This window comes from Peromyscus maniculatus, chromosome 10, assembly GCF_049852395.1.
Source record: "Peromyscus maniculatus bairdii isolate BWxNUB_F1_BW_parent chromosome 10, HU_Pman_BW_mat_3.1, whole genome shotgun sequence".
Lineage (NCBI taxonomy): Eukaryota > Metazoa > Chordata > Mammalia > Rodentia > Cricetidae > Peromyscus > Peromyscus maniculatus.
The window spans coordinates 84,505,292-84,527,800 of NC_134861.1; the positions used below are offsets into that span (position 1 = coordinate 84,505,292).

The window sequence follows — 22,509 nt, forward strand, 5'->3', positions numbered from 1 at the left end:
AGTTTGACCCTAGGGTAGTTTATTTTAGGCATATTTAAGCAAAGAACAATTTGGGGGGAAAAGTTTCTCGGTGATAATTAAGTTAACCTTATGTGTACAACAACGCTTAAGATATGTTTACATTGCATTTCTTTGCAAAGTGCATGTGACCTCTTCCATGAAGATGGGTTCTATTGACTGAGAAACAATGCTTAAGAATGTGGGAAGAATGACTGAGATAAAACATAAAAGTCTGAGGGAGTCAGGTGTGGCCTGGCCCTCTAGACAGCACAAATCATGAGGCTATTAACTATATCCATTCCAAGCCTTCTGGGTGAAAAACAGATTATATATCTCCTGTTAAAAAGACACCCTTGTGTTTAACATTCCTGGTGTCCCTGGTGCTTATCTGTGAGAAGGACCTCATGCCCTCTACACATCTCTCTGTAATTATTTACAATAAAAGTACATTTCAGCACTTCTCAGAGTATCTGTGCAGTGTTTCTGAATGTAACTGGCACAGTTTCTCTTTTGTGCAAATCAGGAAACTGCTCAATAATGAGGTGAAGACTTGAAGGTGGTAACTGGTTTACAGATCTCTTGTTTGAGCATGGTGACTTCTAAGAGCTCAAAAATTGTAGGCTAACTCAAGCGGAATGTGAATAAATTTCCTGGAAATGTTTATTTTAAAACATAAAGGAGCAACAACAGCAGAGAATCCCTACCTTATTTTAACACCTGCCTATTTTCCCTTCGTCTGAGCCACATTCTGGATTTCCAACCACGTATCTTCTGCATATTGCACAGGGCTGTCCTTCAGCAACAAACAGAAAAGTGTTATTGGACTTTGTTTTTAGTTACAGAAATTTATTTCTCTCTCTCTGGCAACGAAGTACAAGATTTTACCCTAAAATTTTTTCCATGTGTGTTTTCTATTAACTGTGTGTGTTCACAATGCAAAATTTATTAAGCCAAATCTCACAAATGTGTCTGTGAAATATTGCCTAACACACTGATTACTTTTATTATGGAGAATCATATTTGTTTGCTTATTTATTTATTTATCTGCCTACCCCAAAGATGTGTTGTATTTTGTGAGTGTATGTGAGAGTGTATGCACACAGATGCCCATGAAGGCCAGAGGGGGCCTTGGATCCTTTGGACCTGAGTTAGGCACTGGTGAGCTACCTGACGTATGTTCTGGGGTCTGAACTCTGGTCCTCTAATAGACTAATCGGCACTCTTAACCACAGAGACATTTCTCCGTTTACCGGAATGGAGACTTTTTAAGGACTATGTTAAGAGATTTATAAATCACTTCAGTTATTTTACACATGGTTCCAAACCTGAATTAACTAAAGAACAAGAATGAATACAAAGTTTCATATACTCTATCTTCTAGATATTTTAATATAGTGTGATTTATATTTATAATAATTTTCTAATATTATAGTTTTAGAAATGTTACATAAATTGTAAAATAATACTTTGTCATACCTCATGTTTATCTTTATGTAAAAATATAAAATATAGAGAGCAGAATTAAATATGTAAATAAAATGTGCCATTCACAAAAATGGGGTGTCTGTCTTCCTGTAACCTTTTCTCATATATCAGCATGCCACTAACACAATTCATGCTCATGTCAGTAGAGTCGCATGGGCTCCACCCATTCCTACCAGCCAGAAGGACTCTGATATGTGGATATATTATCTAGTAAACTTTTTAGTATTGTACACACACACACACACACACACACACACACACATACATACACCTTCTAATTTGTAAGTGGCACAAGCATCTCAGAACAGCTCTATTTGTGTATACATCTTTGGATACGTGAATTTTTTACTTCCCTAAGGTATATTCCCTAAAAGTGAATCGTTGGGTCAATTGTTGGGCACACTTCAAATATTTTTATGTATAGGAATCCAACAGGTGTTTGGAAAATTCATCCTAATTTCTATCCTACCAGCAATTATTAAAATTCCCTTTTACTCAAATATTTCACAATACTGAATTTTATTCTTTTTAATCATTGCCCAGTCAACTACATGACAAAGATTGAACTTGCATTATTTGTTTATTATTGAGATAGAATTTTTTTATTGCTTATTAGTGTTTCTTTTTTGAATTGTCTGTTCATGCTTACTGTTAAACTGCTAGGGTGTAAAAATTTCAATAACGTTCCAACTTTCTTGTTAAGAATAACATTTCAATTGCTTGCCACTCTGAGCTCAGCCTGTCATGAACACTCACATGAAAAGACTCACAATTGCTTTGCTGCCTTCACAAGATTTGCCAGCATCTGTCCAAAGACAAACTATTTCTTAGCCTTGTAAGACTACAAAATTATCATGAAATGTATTTTGTTTGCCATAGAAACAGGAGCAGGGGAGGGTCTGTTGATAATGATACTGACTGTATTTTCTCTTTCTCTAAATAACACTCCTTGAAAGATCTTGAATTAAAATAAGTCATTTCAGCTGCCCTGAAATCCTGTTGTACACATACATTTATTTATTTCTCCAACTTATCAGTTTTTGTTTGTTCTAAATTTCTCTCAAAGAGCAATATCTCTTAAGCTTTCGAAACAACAATTAATGCACACAGAAGTCATTTTCTCTCCTTTAATTCTCCTCTCTATTTTTCCATCCCTATTTTCTTGTAGTTGTGTATCTTCACTGCTATAAGTGAGTGACATGACTTTACCATGACCATAAGAAGGATGCACTACTATAAAAACACAAGATAGTATTCTAGAAGCTTGAACTGTGCTTCCCCAAAGACGCAGAGTGTGTGTAAATGCTACTTTATCTGGGAAGAAGGTGTTTGCAGATGTAATTAAACTTAGAATCTTGAGATAAGAAGATCATCATGGATTATCTAGGCTTTAATAAAAATGGCTCTTTCAGGAGACCTGGAAAGGGGATTTGTGCAGAGAGTGGAGCAGGAGACAATGTGACTGACAGACAGAGACCTGAGTGACACCTGGCGGGACACCAACCCCTCCACCGCTGAACGACGTAAAGAAGGGATCTGCACCACATCCCTGGAGAATGGCAAAGATACTTACACTCAACTGAGAACCTCTAGGACTATGATGGAACACATTTCTGTGTTTTCAAGTCACCTGTCTGCAGCAACATTTAACAGTAGCCATAGGAAACCAGCACATGTATTGGCACTTAAAGTTTTCCCAACTAAAATGGAGTCCTCCTCGTTCTAGAAGTGTAACTGTCCAATTTGATGACTTGTCTCTGGAAATTTGCGGTTCACATTTCAGTGTTAAGAGAACAGTCTCTGAAATCCAAATGCCAAAATTCAAGTTTAAATTGTCCCTCTTGTTTGAAGGACTGAGGATAGCTTTATTGACAAATCTGAGACTTAGTTCCTTCAACCAAGTAATGGTGATGCTAACGGTACGGCCTTAGTCAATTTCCTATTGCTGTGAAGAGACACCATGACCATGGCAACTCTTACAAAGGAAAACATTTACCTGAGGCTGGCTTACAGGTTCAGAGGTTTAGTCCATTATCATCGTGGTGGGAAGCATGGCTGCATACAGGTATACATGGTGCTAGAGAAGGAGCTGAGAGTTCTACTTCTGGATCAGTAGGATGCAGAAAGAGAGGGAGACACTGGGCCTGGCTTGAGCACTTGAAACCTCAAAGGCCACTTCCTCCTGCAAGATCAACACCTCCTCAAACAAGGCCACACTTCCTAATAATGCCATTCTCTATGAGCCCGTGGGGGCTATTTTCATTCAAACCACCACATCCCATCCCCTGGCTTCCGTAGACTTATAGCCATATCATAATGCAGAAACGCATTCAGTTCAACCAAAAGTCCCCATAGTCTACCAGTCTCAACCCTGTCTAAAAGTCCAAAGTCTCTCTGGAGACTCATGACAATCTCTTAACTGTAACCCCCTGTAAAATCAAAATCAAAAAGTCGATCAGATACTTCCAACCTACAATGGCACAGGATATCCATTATCATTCCAAAAGTAAGGAAAGGGAGACTAGTGAGGAAGTGAGAACCAAAGCAAGACCAAAACCCAGCCAGGTAAACTCCAGTCTCCACATCTCCATGTCTGATGTCAAAGTGCTCTTCAGATCTCCAACTCCTTGTAGTTTTGTTGACTACAGCACATTTCTCTCTCTTGGACTTGTTCCACTTCCTGTTAGCAGCTTTCTTTGACAGGTATCCCCACAACTCTGGCATCTCCAACATCTTGGGCTCCCCAAGGCAATCCAGACTCTACCTTTACAGCTTTACTCAATGACCTCTCTAGGCCTCCATGCAGAGACCCCTGACATGCCTGTCCTTGGTGGCTTTCCTTAATTATTGAGGGAGATTCCATAACCCTTTTCTTGTATCCTTGACTTGAAAGTCAGAACTACATGGCTGAAGCTGCCAACTTACGCAGCTTACTGGGACTGGAATATGGCCCCCCTCATTCAATTAAATTTTCACCAGATTTCTGTTTTTGATGGTTTCCTTCACCACCTAAGCTTGGATATCCTGGAACTCGCTCTGTAGACTACACTGGCCTCAAACTCAGAGATTTACCTGCCTCTGCCTCTGCCCCTGCCTCTGCCTCTGCCTCCCAAGTTCTGGGATTAAAGGCATGCACCACTATACCTAGTCCTAAACTTTTCCTTAATTCCTCTTCACAAGTTGGAAGCTTAGCTGGGTGGGATCTTGCCCTAAGGTCACCACTCCCTTTATTCCATTTGATTCAAGGTTTTCTTTAAACTTTTTCCTGGTGCTCCTTTTCAAACTGTACATTTCGTATTTTTCCCTGCTTAGCTTGCTCCTTTTCATTACAGATCTGCATATGAGTGACCACTAATAACCAAGCAGCACAGTCAATACTAGGCTGTCTGGAAAACTCCTCTGCCAAAGCTGTTCATCTGTAACTCATCAGTTTAGCCTCCAGCAGTTATTTTGGACAAGGGCAGAAAGCAAACACATTTTCCACCAAAATATTACAAAAATGGTCACAGGCCACATACTAATACTCTTCTCCTCTGGAACCTCTTGAGTCAGGCCCCCACAGGTCAAATCACCCTCAGCACCACTGTCTTATTGGATACCTGATTTAGTGATTTACTCAAACACTGCTTGTACTGCCTGTTTGACAAACTTGACTTCACTTGTTACCCGGAACACAGTGACATGGAAACAGAGGTCATTGCCCTCTACAACCTGCTGATTTCCATGTACATGTCTGTGAACTACTGCTTGCTTGTTCACCCTACCCTGTGGTTTAAGAGAATAAAATGTGAGTACAAACTGGATCTGATAGCCTTCAGGAGCTATTCTGGCTTCGATCCCCTGGTGGCAACTCCTCTCTTCCACTTTTATTGGTGTCTGAGTGCTTGTTCCAAAATAATATTGGACTAGGATTCATATTAAAGGCTTTGTCTTAACTTGATCACCTCCTCGGACCTTATTTCCAGTTGACATCATATACTTAAGTACTAGGATCTCAGACACCTGATCATCATTTTGGGGTGGATAGAATGCTCCAATACATGTCCACACACCTACTGTAGAATGTGTTCTCCTTGGCTGCAATTGTCTTTATCCTTCCCAAGCAGAAATGAATGTCATCATTACATTTAGAAATAAGGAAGTTTGAGCTGTAAATAATAACATGTATTTTTTGTAGTAAAAGTATAAAGCAACTGCATAAATTAGTTGGTGAAGTTTGGGTCAATAAAGGGGTCAAATAAGTTTGCTATTAACCCTACTCACTTATGTTTACTTTTTTTTGTTAAAAAAAATATTTACGAGCCTGGATGTGGTGGCACATGTCTTTAGTTCCAGTGTTTGGGAGGAAGAAGTGGGTAGATCTCTGAGTTCAAGTCCAGCAGGGCCACATTGTGTCTATATTTTAGGCTGATTAAAAAAAAATAGTTGCCAAGCAAGATGGCTCAGCAGGTAAAGGCTTGATGGCAAGCCTGACAACCTGAGTTCAATCCCCAGAACCCATGTGAGGTTGGAAAGAGAGAACCGACTCCTGAAAGTTGTCCTTTGATCTCCACACATGCACCATGGCATACATGCATGGCCACACACACACACACATAACACACACATGCAAACTCACAAAACAAGTAAGAAATAAATGTTAAAAACAGCCATTTCCAATTTACATGTATGATTTATGAATAAGCTAAATTTACTGGGAAGTAGAGAGAAAATAAACATTCTGCGAAACCCTGGCTGAAAAAAAGTACACTTGCTTATTTCAAGAGAACTTATAAAATTGTACAAAGCAACATCTACCAGAAAATAACTGACATGTAGTAACTACCCATTAACCCAAGTAATACCCCCGCCCCTAACTCCACTCACCACCTCGTCAGGGAAATGCTACCGGTGTGTACAACATGGCTGCAGAGACAAAGGACAAAATGTCCTGGTCTCCAGGAAGCAAATGCCTCTGCAGCAACCTTCATTGCAGCAGCCCAACTCCATACCTCACGACAAAACACCAGACACAACTATTTACTTTTAAACTATGCTTGGGCACCTATTGTGTACAAGACCCCAGGTAACTGTCTTCCCTTCTCAGCAAGGGGATAGAACGTTTATCTCTTGGGCGTTTGATAGAGGATCCAACCTCAGCCATTTATTTAGAAAGCCTGCACACTGCAGCAATTGGCACTCTGTCAAGGGATCGAGAAGGTATGGGATCAACTAAAACAACTTGAGGCTCAGGACTGGGCAAGAAGACAACTGTGACTGAAGATGTCTTTCTCTACCCCCCCCCCAGGTCTTTATGGAAGTGTCTACGCAGTAGACTCCCTCTCACAAGGAACCTCTCTCTTAAAAACTAGACTCGGTGGCCAGCATTATAAAAGTTATGCTTTGGATTAAAATGTTCTCTGAAATTGTCAGAGTTTATCAAAATCTATGATGTGTATGTTAAGCATTAATCCCCAAGAATCAGCAAGCACTCTAGAAATAAACAGCACTAAATACATTTACCCTTTCCAAGAGTCATTATATTTATAGATTAGGAAACAAAAAACATAATACCTGTCAATTTAGGAAACATTGTGGAAATGGAAATGCCTTGGTTGTTAAGGAAGAATTTGTTTGAGAGGAGTAAGTCCACTGTGACGGTGAGGGCATGGCGGAGGAGAACAGTTCACAGCACAGTGGCTAGGACTTGTAGGAAAGGAGCCAGGAAAACATGTAACCCAAAAACCTACCCTAGTCATCCCTTCTCCACCTAGACCTTACCACTTAAAGAACTCTCAAAACGTTACCACCACCTGGAGGCCTGGGTGTTAATGCCAGAGGCCGTGGGGGATATTTTATGCTAAAGCCGGGTTATGAAATATTCTTTTACACTGTATGAAGATGTGTCACTGTGATTGGTTTAATAAAGAGCTGAATGACCCACAGCTAAGGAGGAGGTGTAGCAGGGACTTCTGGACAAAGAGAGCTTTGAGAAGAAGAAAGGAGGAGTCACCAGCCAGATGTGGAGGAACCAGGATGGGCGGTACAGAGTAAAGGTAACTGAACCATGTAAAGGAATGTAGATTTAAAAATATGGGTTAATTTAAGTTATAAGAACTAGTCAGGAACAAGCCTAAGCTAAGGCCAACCTTTTATAATAACCACCACCACCACCACCTCAGCCAAGATGCATTTGATTCATCTCCCAAAGTCCCACACATTCCAGTTTTTTCCTTTGATCCACATCCCCAACACTTTCAATCTCCTGTTCTCCATTGCATCTTCATCCTTATCCTCACAGCTTCGCACATTACCTTCATGGGGTTTGCCTGCAGGAGTGATGCCTTTGTGAACCCCAGAACTCTTGCATGTGGCTTGCCTGCAAAGCCAACGTCATACAATGATGCTGAAGGCTGCTGCCTGCTTGAACAGCCGCTGGACCCCTTCAATCAGGGCCTGGTCTGTGAAAGTTTGGGTGCTGAGCTCGGGAATAAACTGCCCCAGGTGTCCCTGTATGCACAAGTTTCCTTCTCTTCTCAAGGGAAAGTCTTCCTGTCGACTTTACGGTTTCTGCAACCCATGATGAAGCATGGGTTTTGCCCTCAAGGCATCTTTTCCTGTTTTCCCAGTGAGGCATTCTTGGCATCTCTTTAAAGAGCTAATCTCTAGTGATCCCATCTTCCTTGCTTATCACTTTCAACCCATGCCTTTTCCGACTAGCCTCCACGATTTTCCAAACCTTTCCACGCTGCTTTTCTCCTGACTATAAACCTGGCTCAAAGCCACCAACTACCACGTCTCAGTTCGGGTATCACATGGTATTAAAATTTCCCCAACCAAATTCTTTAGTCTATTACTTTAGAATTCAACTTCCCATAAAGTATGAGTACACTGAAAATGACAGAAAAGTTGTTTGCTTCTTTACCAGAAGGAATACAAATGGCCTCATTCCCATCTGGAACCCCATGAGCATGGCTTCACTCTCCACATTCTTGAAAGCATTACAGAGAAGCATACACTTAATCTGTGAAGGCTAAGACAGGGACAAACCTAATGAGATACACACAGGAATTCTTCCTACAATTCTTGCAATATTTTGGCAGGATTGAAACAATATCAAAATTTAAAATGTAAAGGGGAAAGAGGTGACATTCTTATATATAAAGGAAAAGAAAGGCATTGGAACACACATAGTAAAAGGGTGATATAACTTATATCAAAAACCACACTCTATGCCTAGGAAAATGATATTGTATATTGCTATATGCTTCTCTCTGTGTGTAAATGTTGTTTGGAATGATCTGAGAGTAAGATGCCAACATGATACCCCTATATCCCTAAATATTTCAATGTGTTTATCCTACAAACAGGGACAGTTTCTTATATAATCAATGTGAGACCACTTTGGAGTACTATCCTCTTCATTACCCCACATCTTTGATAGTAATTTGTCTTTTATTTTACAAACTTGGGTTGAGATAAGAACAGGAATGTATCAAAGCAATCAGACAAGGGGACCACAACTGTGGGAAAAGAAGGAAAAATCTAATTATAAAGTCACAGAAAAATATGATCCAAACACATGAAATGTGTCACATATATAGAGCAATGTAATTCATAAAGTTTTCTGCTAAAATTATTTGTTCATTTAATCCCATAAATGCATTTGTAGGAACCCATTGTGGGAGTCAACATCCAGATGTATGTCCACCTTTGAGAATACACCTCCAACAATGAACGGGTGCCTTGTGTAACCAGTGGGGTATTGAGAGCACTGTGGAGTAAAATTTCCATGGTCGTACCATAAGACACCCAAGTTTCTGTCTTGCTTCTTGTTTGGCTACTCTCCTAGGAAATACATGTGTTGTGAGCAATCAAGCAGCCCATGAAAATGTCCTATAGGTAAGGGACTAAGGTCTTCTATCCTGGAGAAAAGGACAATTTAGACATAGATACCCAGCACTGGTTTGGACACCTCAATTGCAACCCCAGAAGGTTTTAGCCAGAATTTACCAGCTCTGTCACTCCTAAATTCCCAATCCAAAATAAATGATGAGATGTCTCATTAGTCACAAGACAAGGGGACAATGTTGGGAACAGACAGAGGGACTTGCCCTAAGTACTGCCATTTTTACTTCGGACACCATTTTACCTATAGGGGGTGGAACAGCATTCAAGTTCCCAGACCCTGGTGGAGCTGGGTGCTTTCCAGAACCAGCTCCCTCTTTAGGTAACAATAGTTTCCAAAAAACATAAAGCCTGTTCCTAAACACAAAAAGAACAGATGAATCTGATTGGTTGGTCTGAAAAGTTTCCATTCTGTGTTGATTGACAATGATGAAACACACAAGGAAAGCCCCTAATCTTTGAGTCCTGATTGGTGAAAAATTGTGACTGTGACTTAGCACAGGTTTCTGTGGATTTTGTGCTTATAAACCCTGTTTCAACCCCTACTTGGGGCTGCCAGGAGAAGCAAGGCTCCCGAGTCCGAGTCCTAGAACCCGGATTGATCAGCAACCCTGCTTGTGTGGTGGAATATATTAGAGACTTCACCAGCCCTTGACTGCTCTCTCTCTCTCTCTCTCTCTCTCTCTCTCTCTCTCTCTCTCTCTCTCTCTCTCTCTCTCTCTCTCTCTCTCTCCCCTTGTGGTGCACAATGAACACAATGTAACAGTTGCTGACCCTGCTTCTAATGGGAAGCATTTTTTTAGTAAGTTACATAGGAAAAAAACTAAAGTCTAATGACTAAAGTTAAATTTGTTAAATCTGTTCTTTCCTCAGAAATTGTGCTAGGAGGAAATATCCTGTAGCCATTAAATACAGTATTCATGAAGAATTTTTAGCCAAATGAACAAAATGGCCATATTATAAAAGCATACAAGCTATGCATATGTTTTGTAAATATAACTTACCTAAAATATATTTACAATTCCATGTGTTTATATATTTATAAAACAGAAGTAAATAAACATGTGCATTTGTAAAAGAAAAGCAATGGCAATAAATACAACAACTAAAAATATTGTCCTTGGTTAGGATGGAAGTGATGTGGGACAGTTATAGTTTGTAATTTTTGCAAACTTCCACACAACATCTATTCTGTGTTTACTAGGTTGTGTTTTTTAAGTAGACTCTTTAACTTTACCAGAGCAACTGAATGTAGGAACCAAGAGTGAATCAAGGCTATGCCCAATCAGGGGACCTGATTTCTGGACAAGACATCTGGTTCAGCATCTCCTTCACGGATGGGGACTCAAGCACAAGGCTCGACCACAGAGGTTCCGCCATTCCCTCAGCAGCCATCGCAATTGGTAACGGCAGAGCCTAAGCGGAAAATGCGAGACTCTTGTCTCCTGCTTCAAACCATTCCCCGTCCTATGCTGTCCCCGGTGTTTCTATCATAAGGACCCCAAGAGGAATGAACTTGAAAAGCGTGTCACGATAAAACAATGGCCAAATGCTTCTGCTCAGTTGCTGAAACATGACGAAATCACCCACAAGCCATGAGGTAGCAGCGTGCACTACTTAAATAAGTACTTAAGGACACTCACACTCTCCAGCAAACAAGGATAAATTTCAGTCTCAGTCACACCCTACGTTAGGTAAGGAAAGCTGACTAGACCAGGAAGGTTGTCTTAATGTCTTTAGCTCTTCACAGTCTCCTGGGTACAGATGATTTACTTTAAACCTAATTGTCTTTTCATTATTCTCATTTACTGCCTCCCCTCAGCTTCTAAACCACCTTCTCTTCCCAACAAATCCCCCTCATACTTTCATAGTGTGTGTGTGTGTGTGTGTGTGTGTGTGTGTGTGTGTGTGTGTGTGCGCAAATATGTATGATATGTGTGCATGTGTATGTTCTTGCATTTAATTCTGACTATTTGCATGAGTCTGCATCAAGGGTTATTTTCATGATCAAGGGCAATTTGACAGTGAGATGCTATGTGACTGAGAAATAGGACACCCCTCCTCCAGCAAACTGCTTAGAGCTCCTTGGACAAGGGTGTGGCTGGCCTTACAGGTTCCTCCCCTCTCTATGACAGAATGTTAATGAGGCTGGATTCCTCCAGGTCTTGGATAGGGAACACTTCTGTTGTGAGTTCATAGATCCAAGAGCCATGGCAAGCCCAGAAGACTACATTTCACAACACTCTTCCCCATCCTCCAGCTCTTCCATCCTTTCTGCTCCCACTTCTGCTATGTTCTCTGCGCTGTGGGGAATTGTGATATGTGTCCCACTCAGCTGTCACATTTTTTTTTCAGCAGTTTGACAAGTTATGATTCTCTGCCTTAATAATTACCTACTTCAGAGGGAAATTTTTCTGATCAACTCTGAGAACGAGATTTTGATGTGGATTGATCTACATGGGAAAGTGATTGGCTGTTCTATCTACTTCTGCCCACCTATCCATTTTTACCATGCCAGAACAACAAATATGTCTCCCTTGCCTATTTCCTTGCATATCCCGCCATGTGTGGCCTTATATTTACAGCCAGGCACAGTATACACAATATGGGTCCTCTGAAAGTCTAAATAGAGAAGAAAAGCACTCTTACTTAGGGTTTCTATTGCTATGAAGAGACACCATGACAGCAGCAACTCTTCTAAAAGAAAACGTTTAATTGAAGTGGCAGCTCACAGTTTCAGAAGTTTAGTTCATTATTATCATCATGGGGAGCATGGTGGTGTCCAGGCAGACATGGTACTGGCTACATCTTGATCAGAAGGCAACAGGAAGTGGACTGAAGGTCACACTGAGCAGAGCTGGAGTACAAGAGACCTCAAAGCCAACCCCCACCATAACATACTTCCTTCAGCAAGGCCACACCTCCTAATAGTGCCACTCCCTATAATCTTATGGAGGCCAGTTACACTCAAACTACCACAAAGTAAAACCTTAAACTCTTATTATCTTAATTAGTTAGCAATTTTAATTTGGAGCAGATATGTGTTTGGTAAAAATAGAAAGTATGGGGTTGGGGCGGGACAATCATAGGAATCAAGAAAACTGTCTCCAAACAGTTAAGCATTCTAAATATGATTGCATGTGTTCTGTTGTTTCCAACCCTGTTAAAATTACCGAAAAACAAATAAATAAATGACCAATAAGCAAAAAAATCCACACTTACGTCTGTCTGCTGCCTCTTAAATGATAAAGCATTTGATCATTTGAAATCACCAACTTCCTGTCCGATAGCTTTTCATAGTGCTGATATTTCATAATGAGGGGTTGATGTGTAAACTCCCATGCAATTTCAGACTGCATAAGGAGATTCTCAATCTTTAAATTATAATCAGGATTCAGTGATATGGCTCTCTTCAGGAAACCTGAAGCACCTTGTAATTCATTCAGAAACATCAAAAGAACCCACCAGGTCATTAATCCAGAGGAACACGATAGCAAGACAACCTAACGCCAAATGTCAAAGAAGGTCATTGTTTTAACTTTGGTGTTGAGCAAAAAACTGGAACAAATCATCTGCTAAGAACAGGGGTCCTTTAATCAGGAGCCAACAAATGAGGAGAAAAGCCTCAGTGATGAGAAAGAAATTCTTAGAGATTGTGGAGCGATAGGAGCAGTCCGGAGGGACCTGGTTGGCACATCACTTGCTTGAAGAGTTTACTGGTTAGAAAAAAATGAAATGATGGAATTTCTACACAGTTAGACCAGGAATTCTTTGGTGGCATAACCCACCTCAATGTCACCCTATTCAGCTCCCAAACTAATACTCCCCCACAAAAGGAAGTGATTGCATGGGCTCCTGAGCAAATGACTAGTTAGCAATAATAAGATATCGCTGGTAAATATGAGTGTGCCCACCTTTCATGTATAACAAAGTCGTATTGGTTACTTTTCTGTTGACATCATAAAACACCACTACCAAGGCAACCTAGAGAGGAAAGAATGTATTTGGGCTTACAGTTCCAGAGTGTTAGAGTTCAAAATGGCTGGGACAGCACTGTAGCAAGCAGTGAGCAAGATGGCAGGAACAGGAAGCTGAGAACTCACATCTTAAACAACATCCAGGGGACTGGATGGGTCATGAATCTTATAACTCTTAAAACCCTTCTCCAGTGATGTATAGCCTCCAACAAGGCTGCACCTCCTAACTCCTCCCAAACAGCACCACCTACTGGACAGCAAGTGGTCAAGCATCAGCACCTATGAGGGACATTCTCATTCAAATCACCACAAAAAAAAAAAAAAGAAAATTTTTAAAAAGTCACCTCAAAACTTATATGATATCTATCAATAATTTGACAACTGTGTATATGTATAAGTAAATAATATGTTTACACCAGCTGGGCATTCTCTGATCATTGTGGAGGTAAGCAACTGCACATTTGCCTCAGTTGTCTAAAATATCTTCCTAGAGGGTAGATGATCCCATGATTGGAAAACTGGGCTTCAGATACTCCAGGCTGCTTTTACTAACACACAAGAAGGTAGGGTGTGTGTAGCATGAATTCTAACTGATCTTAATAATAAAAACTGAGTCAGATATCAGTGTAAATGCTAAGAGACCAGAGAAATAAAGGAGTCAGCCACTAGAGAAACTTCTTACCTCTACCAAATCCTCCTGTCTTCACCCCACCTTATCACTTCCTCTCTTCACCCAGCCATATCACTTCCTGTTTCCTCCTCCCAAATTCTGGGCTTTGCACTCTGATCTCCAGGCAAGCTTTATTTGTGAGAGCACAAACAAAATATCACCACAGGTGTGCCTCCAGGAAATAGAGACAAGGTCCAGCCTTCCCTGGTTTGGAGTGTCCCCCAGGACTCTCTTGGGGTGATAATTCTCTGACACATATCAGCCATGCTGGAGCTGCATTGTCAAGTCCTACTTGGCTGATACACAAGAGGAACAAGATGACCCCAACCATTCTGATCCATCTTTCTAACAAAAAGCTTGCTTAAAGTATCTGAGAAATCTCTTTATGGCTGCTTAGGGAAGAGTTTTATCTATATGATGGTAAAGACAGGAGCATTCAAGTATAAGTGACCCGTTTCCCATGTCATAAGCCTTTAAAGTTTGGAACATTTCCATATCAACTTCTTTTAATAGCTCACTTGTTTTAATCAGACTTTCTAAACATGAGAAATAATTAGAGGCCAGTTTCTAAAATGTAGCTTGAGGATTGTCTTTTACCACTATCTATAATACCCCAGTTCTGATCTGTCTTAGTTAGGATTTATATTGCTGTGAAGGGACACCATGACCATATCAACTTTTATAAAGGAAAATATTTATTGGGTGACTTACAATTTCAGAGGTTTAGTCCAATATCATCATTGTGGGACATGATGGAGTGCAGGCAGACATGGTGTTGGAGAAGGAGCTAAGAGTGAAGGAGGGGTTACATTTTGATTCTGCAGGCAAGAGGAAGTGGTCTGAGGCATTGGGTGTGGCTTGAGCATACATGAAACCTCAACACTCACCCCCACAGTGACACACTTCCTCTAACAAGGCCATACCTTCTCCAACAAAGCCACACCTGCTAATAGTGCCACTCCCATGACCTTATAGGAGCCAATTACATTCAAACTACCACATGATCTCAATCGCAAGTATGAAATATCTCTATCCTGTACCACTTTCCTTCCTGTCCATCATTTAGCTGGCCTATGACAGTAAAGCACTATCATTTTCAATGCTAAGTTTAACTTGTTTTCTATGCTTTTTCAGGTCTTCCATCAAATTACTCTTGCCCATTCAACTTTTTGTCCTACTATTTTCTTAGGAAAGAATGCTTTTACATTTCTTTTCCCTTGTTATTTTTGTTTATTTTCTACCAATGCTGGGAATCAAACCCAGGGCCTTGCACATGCCAGGCAGGTGCTCTACCACTGAGCTACAGACCCAGTACTTTTCCCTTGTTATTTTTATCTGTAACTCAGTAATAAAGCACAGAGTAATACCAGCTTTTCCAAATTCCAAAGGCCTTCACAAGAACCAAATAAGAAAACATATACATAATTATAGGATTAAAAGATTACAATGGTATAAATCATGATATAACACTGAGATATTTTTATACTGTTTCTGTTTGGTCTGTATGGATGCAGAAAATTGAGCTTTTCATGTTATGAATGCCATATTCTCCCCACCCCCCACACATTTTAAATCAGAATTTCCTCCATTTCTAAATCCTTTGACCTTTTTTTTTCAAGCCAGCCTGATTCTATCAAACATTTCTCTTGCTAACAGAACCTATATGACTTTGAGTCAGTAACCTATATAACTTTGAGTCAGAAATAATCCTGAGATCCTCCTAAACTAGACACCAGGTTTAGAGAGAAAACTTGTTTGTAGAAGATAACACGGGAACAACAGAAACAGTATGAAGCCCGGATCTGCTTTGGACCCTCTGCCATCACCAGGAAAGAGATTTAGCTTATTGAGTAGAATTGAGAGAAATGGCTTCTTCCCGCATTCTCTACTCTGCTGCATTTGCTAACCTTTGGGAGTTTCTGTTTTTTTGAGATTTTTAAGTTGCAGTAAGTAACAGAGATTCAGGAGAACAGGGAAGGTCTGATCTCAACAGGTAACCTCAAACTAATTTCTTAAATAAGTGCCGACTTTCAGAGCCTGGTAGAAGTTTGAAGCTCCTCTACTCAATGTTTTCCAGCTGTTTGGTTGTTTGGGGTTTTGGTTTTCTTTTGTCATTGTTTTGGCTTTTTTTGGCTGAGGGAAGCTTTGGATTTCTGTCACTCACAGTCCTTTTTTTTTTTTTTTTGGTTTTTTGAGACAGGGTTTCTCTGTGTAACTTTGACTCTCTCTGTAGACCAGGCTGGCCTTGAACTCCCACAGATCTGCTTGCCTCTGCCTCCCAAGTGCTGGGATTAAAAGTGTGCACCACCACCCGGCTCCATGGTCTTTCTTGATGGCTCATTTTTCTCAGATATGATTTGGGCACCAGCTTGATATGAAGAAAACGTTGTTGTAGAAAATCTGTAGTCTCTATTAACTGTCCTCAAGGGTTTAAGAAGTAGCCCTTTCACCTCCTCTTGTACCTGTGAACATGTGTGAGGGAGTTCTCATTCTGTGATACATTTCCTTTCTTTTTTTTTTTTTAATTCTTGGTACTGTAGTATAAGTGATTTTCTTTTCTTTTTTTACTTTATAATTTAATTTTACATATCAGCCATGGATTCCCCTGTCCTCCCTCCCCCCACCCCTACCCCCCACCCCGCCCTCCCCTCAACCCACCCCTCATTCCCATCTCCTCCAGGGCAGGGACTCCCCTGGGGATTCGGTTCAACCTGGTAGATTCAGTCGAGGCAGGTCCAGTTCCTTTCTAAACCCATATGCTCTCTTTTTCCAATCTCTGGTTTGGCAGAGGGATCATGGAAGACCATGGAAAAGTCAGCAACTGTTTGTAATGTTGTGTTAATGCACTGATTAAAAAAAACATATCTGTCTCTTGTGATGTTTAAATATCTTGGGGGCTGTTGTTGACTGAAGGGGAAGGCTAGCTTGTTGTCAAGACAGCAAATGGCTTATTTGGCAGTACATCTTCCACATTCAAGGCAAACTCACTAATCCACGGCTGACACCCCACCTATCTCCTTAGCAAACTTCCATACACCAAGTATTTGCCCTTCTCTGAGTCCCCCAGAGCTAGGGGAAAGACAACCCAGGACAACCTCTGTGTGGACTACTGACTTATTAGGATTGCTCATGAGCTTAAGCTTTCTGCCCTTCCTTAACCTTTTCTAAAAAAACAAAAAGTGTCATGCCTAGGCCTTCCCTCTCATACCTGCTTCTGCCTCGTGAATAAAATGATGTTCCTCTTGGCATGTGGCCCTCTATGGGATGGCAGGTCCTCTTCCTTCAGGAAATGAACAAATAAATCTCTGGGATTTATGGGAGTAATAAAATCTCTGGCAATGGCACTAGCCCCTATATCATCAATTGGTTTCAACTGTATTAATTAATGCCCAGGTATAATTTTTACACAATTGTGATGCCCCCTGTGGAGATCCGCTCATAGGCATTTTGGTACTCAGTGTAGATCAGTTGAAATTTCAATTTTACCAGCCTTTCTGCATGAATAATGGGACTTTAAATAGAACAAAGATTCAAGGTTCCATATGTGCACAAGAAGTGTTCTTGGGGTGTGTTTATTCATTCAAAAACTGTTCAATTGATACTGTGTATGTCTGCCAGTTTACAGGGACATAGACATGTAGCAACCCCTACCACCCACAAGTTTAATATTTGAACCAGATGCAACTGATGACGTAAAATCAGTGCCTGGGCATAGATTGTTACTGTGACCTGGAGGTAGGAAGCTGCCACCGGACTGTCAACACTGTACTTGTTAGTTAGCTAGCAAAAGAACACCGTGTCTACAGATGCAAGCTAAGCCAAAGCCACAGTCATACTATCGTGACTCTGAGGCTTTAGGGTGAGAGCATTTGCCCAAATGCCACTTCAAAGAAATGCAGTCTGAAATCAAGCTGCCATTTTGAAGAAGAGCTAGAAAGTAGGGAATAAAGGTGAAATTTAAAGAACATAAAGACTAGAGATGGTTAATGAGAGATTTGGAGGAGTTAATGGGGAACAGAGCCAGTGGAAAGTTGTCTAAATGAAAACCCAGGTGGACATGGAGCTTTTTATCTGGCTCTCAGCAATCTGGGCATATTCAGAGGACAGTTAATGGAATAGACATTACCCCAACATATCATGCAAACACAAAAGCAGGTACTATGTGAGATGTTTTTGACTCTGCCACGGTTCCAGTAGTCTTAACAGAGTTAAGAAGACCGATTTCCTCTTCTCTTTCAGATAAGCATAGCAATATAGAATTCTGGAATTTAAATGATCAAATCACTACCTAACAGAAAGGAAGAAGTTAAAAATGCTCAGAAGGAAGGATGATGAGCACAAGAGGACCACAGTTCAATGGGACTTTTCCACAGGAAGAAGAAGTAAGAGTCAATACTCTTCCAGGAGGTAGACACTACAGGTTTGCTCACCTGGCCTACAGGTATACCTAAAGCTCATGAGATCATCATCCTTTTCTGGAGACAGAATCCATACTGCCTTGAGTCCTAAACCATGAAACATGACACCACCTCTGGAAATGTAGAGGGCGGCCTAAGACATCTCACTTCCTGATGGTTGATGGAACAGTGCAGACATTAGTGCTACCTTCACAGAACAGCCCTTGATCACAGCCCTTGATCTCCAGCACAACAGTGCTGTTGGTTTACTTCAGAATAAGATGAAAACTGACACATAATATTGTTGTTCTATCTTTCTTCTCATGCAAATAAAACTATGGATCAACTCGAGTCTAAGCAGCAGAGTTCTTGGGTAGTTGGTATAGATCAAAAGAACAGAACCCATTGGGAGCAGTAGGGTATATGAAGCTAAAGGAAATTAGATTAAACACATATCTTAAGGAAGTCAAGTCATAAATAAGGGTTATGATCTAAAATCTTATCTTGTGTAGACAGACCCAAAGGAAATGCCTACACAAGAAGTAGAGCCAGAGGGGAAGGCCAGCAGTCCCTTGCCCTCCATAATGTCAAGAGATGGAGATATTTCTTTTTCTAACTTCCTGCCTCCCTCAGGCTGACATCCTGGTTTTCACCAGTAAGACTTGCCTTTGCTTCTTTTGCTTCTAAAACCTCTATTTACCTGAAGAAAAGTTAATTGTGGGAGATGACTATGGATACAATTTGAATATAAAATGTCCCCACATGCCCATGGGTTGAATACTTTGACCCATCTGGCGATGCTGTTTGGGGAAATGATGGAAACATTAGGAGGCGGGACATACCTGGAGGAAGTAAATCACTGCAGACTTGTCTATGAAGGGTCTTTCTTTTTCCTACATCCTTCCTCTTGTGCTTGGTTGCCTTGAGGTAAGCTGCTACGCTCATCAGCCTGCTCTCTGACATGATAAAGCAATGGAGCCAGACAACCAGAGACTGAAACCTTCATAGGCTAAAAGAAATCCTTCCTCACTTAAGTAATTTGTCTTAGGTATTTTGTCAGTGACATAAAAACTCACACATGTACATGCTATTCACACAAGTCTAATGATTGCATCATATCCTAGAATCCACTGAAGGCATTCTTTAGATAATCTCTTGAAGCTGAGGAATTATAATCAAGAAGTATTATAGATGCTAGAGAGATGATTCAGTGGTTAAGAGTACTTGTTGCCCTTGCAGAGGACCCAAGTGTGACTCCCAGAACCCAAGTGGTGGCTCATAACCATCTGTAACTCCAGTTTCAAAGGATCTAATACCCTGTGCTGGCCTCCATAGACATTGTACACATGTGGTACATAGACATACATGCAGAAAAAAAGCACCCATATAAATAAAATAATAATTAAAAAGAGAAATATTCAGGACCATTTTCAGTATAATATTCCAATTCTCGTAACATTCTGTTTCTCCACTAGAGAATGCAAGGCACATCATTTTGGTCAGTACTTACTTTCAGAACAAATTTTGTATCTGAGACATAGGGCTGAAGTGGTTTCTAATTTAAAATTAGATGGTGAGGAAAAGAAATCTGGATACTATTAAAAATTATACCTGTATCATGCTAAAAAGGATTTTTCAGCAATTGTCAAGCCAACACATCATACTGCCAAAGCCATAAACTGCTTCCAGAAACAGATGGGATTTATATCGCAGACTCTAACACCTCATGGGAGGGATCTTTGAGTCAATTAACCCCTTGGCAACAGTATCTAATCTGGAGGGGTATGAACACAAAGTCCAAAGATATTTTATCTACACTTCTAGTAGATAATATTGTGTGGCACCTCCTCTGAGGCAAGGCACCCTGGAGTCAGAGCAGTTGGCAAAGTTTAACGATGTCTCCTCAAAATGCAGGCTCTCTCTTCACATACTCTCAAGGGCATCTTCTGAACATACTGACCATGCAGGTATTTTGCCACAGCTGGATGCATCATGCAGCCTCTTTGAGATTCCCGATGTAAATGTCAAGCCCAGAATTAAGAAAGAAAAGAAAATAGACTGCAAAAATGTCAGTATGTGATGAACTAGTACTGATATTTCAAATGGCAGACACTGAAGAACTGGTTCCTCTATAAAATGTGTCAATGTAATTTTGATATCTGCAATCAGTTTCAGGAACAACATCAGGAAGAACTGTGGTAATAAAAATTTATAATTCTTGTGGGGAGCATTGTCTGCCAACGTAGCTTAATTTTCTTTAAGGTACTTGAGTGTGTGTGTGTGTGTGTGTGTGTGTGTGTGTGTGTGTGTGTCCCTGTCCCCATACAAGGCATAAGAAACCTTGGTTAGGATAGTCCAAGTGATTGCAAAAATAGTATAGATTATAGATGTGCCCTGAGTTGCTTTTCAGGGGTTGGTGGAGAGTGGGCTCTTACTGCTGAGGATAACACACACTTAGAGCACAGGACTCAGATGGCTCAAGCTGAATCTGACCACAAAGTCACTTTTCTGCAGTTTAGCTTTCATGGTTCCAGAACATTCTATGCAAGCTGCCAAGGGAGGGAAGTGGCTAAACTGTCCTACCCCTCTGGGACAACTATGAACCACAATAAGTACCAGCATGACAAGACATTTATCCAGGTGCAATCAGTGGCACTCACGTGTCAGTGGCCACCAACATCTGTCTAAGTGGACTTAAGACTCACCCAACAGGAGAAAAATCATGCCTGGTACCAGAAACGTAGCCAGCTTCCCAAGGCTAGTGAGGTTATGGGCTTTAGAAAAGAATCTACTACCACCACTTTGCTAGACCAGCATACTTCCTTACATCCTAAATCTGATCCGCGTACCCACAGATAAGTGTAAGTATCAGCCCTCATCAAAGAAGCCTCTTTTTACGGCAAATAGAGACCATCACAGAAAAACACAACCGGACAGCATGCAGACATCAATGGACTATGGGGATCCCAGCCCCTACACATTTATGTATCTCACAACTCCTACATATATTACTCAGTGAACAAGGAGGAAGAGGAGAGCAGAGAGGTTATGAGGGCCAGACTACCAGGAGGCCTGTTATAAAACAGCCTGGACATGGCTGCATAAACAAGACCAGGACAGTGGCCATGTCAATAGATATTTTAATGTGGAAGGTGAAAATTTTGAGGGGTCTCACCCTAGATAAAGAATTAAAGGCAACTAATGATTGGTGGGAGAAGGAAAATTAGCCTCTTCCAAGAATGAGCCCCCTCATTGGCTGTCCAATGCACAGTAGACAGCCCTGAAACTATATCCACGAGCAACGATGGACTCAGCAGGTCGTGTGTGTGTGTGTGTGTGTGTGTGTGTGTGTGTGTGTGTGTGTGTGTTTGTGTATACACAGATGTACACACACACAGTGTACATGTATGCAACACTAATAACCAAAGACAAAGAGGCTATCATCTTGAAGGTGGAGGTGGCATGGAAGGAGGTGGAGGGGGTAGCTGGGAGGGGCTGGAGGGAGAAAGACAGGAAGGAAGTGGTGCAACTCCATTTCAACTAAAAAGATATTCAAAACCAGTAAGTTTCAACCAGCCATGGGGGTGATAGATAGACCCACTTTTCAGAGAGGAAAACTGAGACTAAAGAGACCACCGGCTTTACTGCAGACTCACTGCACACTGACTGGGCACTCCCACGATCTCTCCTGTATCAGATGTTGGCACGACTAGGTACTATGTGAGGTAGAGAACCTTAGCAGTTTTACTGAATTGAAATTTCTTTATCACAGTGGTGTCTTCAAAGAGTTTGTAAGGAGCGTAAAGAAGTCGCATGACTAAGTAAACAAAATTAAAGTGGGTAATCAAAGACAGTCTAGTCTCAGGTTTGTTTTACCAAGCTGATGGAAAGCACGGTGGTAGGAAGGCGACGCAGGTGGGAACCCTGCTTGGTAAGGGCAAATTGTGTGGCTGTTCAGAGTTTGACCCTGGGCAGTGACAGCATCAGTGCTTATCAGTCAAGAGATTTCAAGCAAGTACCAAAACCCACGCCTCCATCTCCTATTCTCTGTGTTGAGGGCGGTGATAATGTATCTCACTGCCGTCATCACTTG

The 22,509-nt window shown here is 41.0% G+C and overlaps 1 long non-coding RNA gene across 1 annotated transcript; it reads left to right on the forward strand.

The window, feature by feature from the left end:
* Positions 1-13,387: 13,387 nt before the first annotated feature.
* Positions 13,388-18,767, forward strand: LOC121832617 (uncharacterized). Its single transcript, XR_006076237.2, has 2 exons — positions 13,388-13,794; positions 18,259-18,767. It is a non-coding gene; the product is annotated as an uncharacterized LOC121832617 (long non-coding RNA).
* The last annotated feature ends 3,742 nt before the right edge of the window (positions 18,768-22,509 follow it).